At 46.8% G+C, this 4837-nt stretch overlaps 1 pseudogene; it reads right to left on the reverse strand.

Annotated features, from left to right (window-relative positions):
- Positions 1-467: 467 nt before the first annotated feature.
- On the reverse strand, positions 468-4218 carry LOC118675516 (annotated as a pseudogene).
- Between the last annotated feature and the right edge of the window lie 619 nt (positions 4219-4837).

Genomic DNA, 4837 nt, shown 5'->3' on the forward strand with positions numbered 1-4837 from the left:
TGGACACTGGCCAGGCGGACACCATTCCACTGACTGGGAGGTGGAACTGGGCTATATCCTCACTTGACCCTACAGGCTACACACTTCAAATACCCAGCACTGAGAATAGTGCCAGGCTACTTCCCACAAGCATGTCAAGGAGAAATCAGTCTGACTGAACTTTTAAGAACATAAATGTTTATTAAAAACCTAACCAAGAACAAACCCTGGGATGCTGGAAAATCAGTGTTTCTTCTGTAAGTCAGCAGCAATCACTGGTGTTGGCACACCTGAGAAGTTACAGGTGCCTCAGTCCAAACATCAGGTCTTAAATAGTCTTCTCAAATGCTCGTGGTCAAAACTAATCTTCAACAATTGCAAATGTGTGTGGGCCCTGATTATTAGTATAGGCAACTGTTACAGCTGGACAGCTGGCTGCCCTACATCCACTACCACAACCCTCAGCCACTCCGATAGCCTCAGAGAAGTTACACATCCTCAACCCTCCAGTTGTGGGCCAGTCTCTCCATCACCTTCCTGCTGGCAAGCCTGGCAAAGCGCTTCTGCCCAGATCCACTGCGTCTGTACATCCATCCCTGTGATGTCCAGGACAGAGGGTGAATCTGTTGGGAGGAGGTGCTGGGCCGCTGTAGTGATGTCTCACTTTCTTATTCTTGTTCTCCGTGGCATTATTCTTCTTGATAAAGTTGGCCATGGGGTCCCCTTCTCTTTCTTGTTCTCTCAGCATCTGATCCACATCTTTATCATTAATACAGCAGGCCAGACGCTTTTGCATTTTCTTTATTGCATCCTCCACATTTTGTTGCTGCTTCCAGCTCTAGACAAGCCCTTTTCCCCACTGGGCATATAGAGCATCTCTCTGAGTCCTTGTCTGTTTCTCTCCTTTGCTCTAAACTTTCAAGTTTCTTTTATGACCAGACTTATCTTGAAATATGGTTTCAGCATATTGGAATTCAGCTTCAAATACCATGGTTTCTTGAATTTCTGCTGCTCTCGCTGTTTGTCAGTTAACACCAACCCAGTGCTGGCCCTAGAATACACGTGTGCAGCCTTCTTTCCCAGAGGCTGAGTGCTTTGAGGTGGAGACAGGTAGGAATCAGAAGAGTTGGCCCTCTTGTTTCCTCTCTGGTGGAGAAGGGTCAGAAACCGAGCTCTAGTCTTCCAGGTCTCTTTCATGGAGGTGACATATCTGAATCAGAATCCTGGGGCCCTGAATTTTGTTTCTTCAATGGAGGAGAATGATCTGAACCGGAGGCTTTCCAACTGTCACTTGGGAAGAAAGAAAAATCCAACATGCGACTCTAGGTGAAGCACTTATATGAAATATCCCATGGCTGGTGAAGAGCCTTTAGAATCATGCTGTGTATTTCCAAAATGAAATTTTGCTTGCTTTTTTTGTGGAGGATAGTTGTCCAAGTTATATTCATATTTGCTATTCTTCAGGTGTGAGGGATGAAAGAGTCCTGGATCGGCCCAATGTGGAGAAGTTTTGCTAGAGGCTCTTTCTGGGGCTTTACTGCTTTTGGTTCTGGGCAGTGAATGAGGAACATTAGGAACTAAATTGGGGAAGTTATGACTGGCCCTCCTGAGCTGTGATGTGTCCAAAGATTCGAGTCTTTCTAGGTTGAGATGAGTCAGGGGAGCTGTTCGGCACTTCTATTGGGAGAGATATCTGAGGAATTGTTATCGGTCCCCCTAAGAGGAGAGGATCTGGGGAGTCATATGGATCTTGTAGGAGGAGAGGATCTGGGGTATCATATGGACGTCCTACCTAGGAGGAGAAGGATCTGGGGAGTCCTGACAGAAATGTCTGTGTGAATGTAGATCCTCATTGTGGCCTCCCAGAAGCTTCTATTTGGCACTGGATGAAAGGTATTCACCTGCTCAGCCTCTCCTGGCCACTTATCTATAAATTCAGCCACTGAAGGCAACTCTCCATAATCTTCCTTTTCCTCCTCTTCTGGTTTAGTGGTGGAGAAAGATGTACAGCTCACAACATCCACAATCCATATTCCCCTCACACCCACATGACCAGATTAAACCACTTTTGGGGACACTTGAGACTGGAGTCTGAGTGCCTGTGGTAGCAGGCATCTGCCCCTGACAAGTAACTTCAGATACTTAGCCTTGGAGGACAGAGGGGAGCTGTCTGTCACCATTGCCCTGGTGAAGGCAAGGACAGGGCTCTGAATGAACTTGATATAAAGATATTAGCTCTTGCTTGGATGAAAGGATTCGAGAAGGAAATTGGTTAAAGCAGCTTAGGGAAGTGGTGAGCTGTCAATTGGGTATTGGAGTTTGGATAGAATTTACCTGGGCACAGGTTAGGTGGGAAGTGAGATGGAATTAGGTTTATGGAAATGAGGCTAGTGTATGGAGAACAGTTTGACATCTTTCTTAGAAGGAAAGCCTTGCACAACCTGAACAACGAGAGTATTGGCACCATTAGAAAAGCTGTCTTTGCCTTTAGGTAGCAAAATGCTTTCATCTCTTCTGAGAACCTTGGGTCCACTCTATTTTCGTTGTAGTTGGCTCCAGCCTAGGAGCCAGCTATGTTGCCCTGAACATGCCATAAAACAAATCCTGTGCCTCAGGTTTAGAGTCCTAGAACATTTTGGGGGTGGGGAGGCCTGCTTCACATGTAACTAAACCCAAAATAAAAAATCACACCAATTCAATTTTGATCTGGAATTAAACGAGAGAATGACTTGAGACTTAGTTATTTCATTACCATAGTTACTAACATTACCATTGTTTGCTTGCAAAAGAAAAATGGGTTATAGATTAAGTTGAAAAGGCTATAGCTATTTATGAGCAAGTTAGCCATCAATACTCAAGACTGAATCAGTATGGCCGAGATGATCACACCTAGCAGAGAAGGAAAAAGGCCATCTACACTAATAACAGACAAAGATGCTAATTGCCACACCCACCAGCCACTCAGAGCGACTATATGCAAATTAACCCAACTAAGATGGCAGCTGGCAGCCATGGAGCTGAAGCAAGCAGGAGGCGTGGTTGCCTGGGCGATGGAGGAAGCCAAGCTCCCCACCTGCCCTGAGCTGGCTGTGGCCTCTGCTCATGGCAACAAAGTTTCAATTATAGAAGACAAATAAATCCCAGATAGCTGCTTCCAGCCAGCCTCCACTGGGAGCTTGGGTGGCTGGGGGATGTGGCCAGCCTGCAAACAGCCATCAGCCCCTTACCCAGGCTAGCAACACCCTCATGGGGTGAGGGTCCCTGCTGGGGGGCTTAACCAGCCTGAAAACAGCCCTCAGCCCCTCACCCAGGCTGGCCAGGCACCCCAGCAGGACTCCCCACCCTAAAGGGGCTGTGGCAAGCCTGCAAATGGCCCTCAGCCCCTCACCCAGGATGGCCAGGCACCCCAGTGGGGACCCCCACCCTGAAGGGGCTGTGGCCAGTCTGCAAACAGCCATCAGCCCCTCACCCAGGCTGGCCAGGCACTCCTATATAATAAAAGGGTAATATGCAAATTGACCTTAACAGCAGAACGACTAGGAATGACTGGTCACTATGACACACACTGACCACCAGGGGGCAGCTGCTCAATGTAGGAGCTGCCCCCTGGTGGTCAGTGAGCTCCACAGTGGGAGCTCTGCTCAGCACAAGCCAGGCTGATGGCTGCCAATACAGTGGTGGTGGTGGGAGCCTCTCTTGCCTCTCAGCAGCGCTAAGGATGTCCGACTGCAACTTAGGCCTGCTCCCAGCTGTCAAGTGGACATCCCCTGAGGGCTCCTGGCTGCCAGAGGGATGTCTGACTGCCAGCTTTGGCCCAATCCCCCAGGGAGCAGGCCTAAGCCAGCAGGTGGTCATCCCCTGAGGGGTCACAGACTGTGAGAGGGCACAGGCTGGGCTGAGGGACACCCCCGAGAGCACAAATTTTTGTGCACTGGGCCTATAGTCTTTTATAATTCTAAATGAGAACCAAGAGAAATTTGATTACTAGGATGGGACAAAGAAAAAGGCAGAAGTTAATGAGGACTGTTGATTATTAAATGCTTTTATAGCTAAGAACTTTGTCAGTAAACACTAAAATTCTTCCTGTTCAATGTAATAACTATGCCTGACAACACTATTTGATTTAGGAAGCTGCCATATTTATGGATACTGACATCACCACTGAGAATGCATTTTTACTTGCTAGAATAACACCAGTCCTAAGAAGAGGTAGGCTACTACATACCTGAGGTTGTTCATTCTAAAAATCCCTCAGGTATCTAAGAGGGAAATCTGCAATGGAAGAGATGAAGCACTTCCCTGCACAACATCACTAGACTGAACATACCATCTCTTGATAATTACTAAGAAACTTTGTTTTTATAGTAGAATTTTCCATCTTAGTTTGCTTTAGAGGAATCTTGTTAATTCTAAAAGTTTTTCTACATAGAATAAGGAATTCCACTGTAGAGACAGAGGCATAGTATCCATACATCTAGAACTCACCTAAGCACAAACACCAACCCAAGAATGAGCTCATCATTTGAGTAAAAAGATTGGTTTCACGGACCCAGTTGAACAAATGCTACAATATTCACTAGAAGATCCAGCTTCTCTTCTCATGTGCAGTGTAGCTATGTGGAGTAGGACCCCCTCTTCCAAAGGTGTGGACTCAGTTCATCTACTTACCACCTGCCTCTGGACTAGCCAGTTGTAGTCAACTATCCACTCAAGTCTGGATGGATGAGAGAAGGTCAGTATTTGCTAGCAAGAATCAAAGCAAAGGTCTAGGCTACATGACACAGATCTGCTTAATGTGCTGGATGACTGAGCTTTTGGTGGGTGATGGCTTCACTATATTCCCACCCTGACTGTATTC

Source organism: Myotis myotis, unplaced genomic scaffold, assembly GCF_014108235.1.
Source record: "Myotis myotis isolate mMyoMyo1 unplaced genomic scaffold, mMyoMyo1.p scaffold_m19_p_2, whole genome shotgun sequence".
Taxonomy (NCBI): domain Eukaryota; kingdom Metazoa; phylum Chordata; class Mammalia; order Chiroptera; family Vespertilionidae; genus Myotis; species Myotis myotis.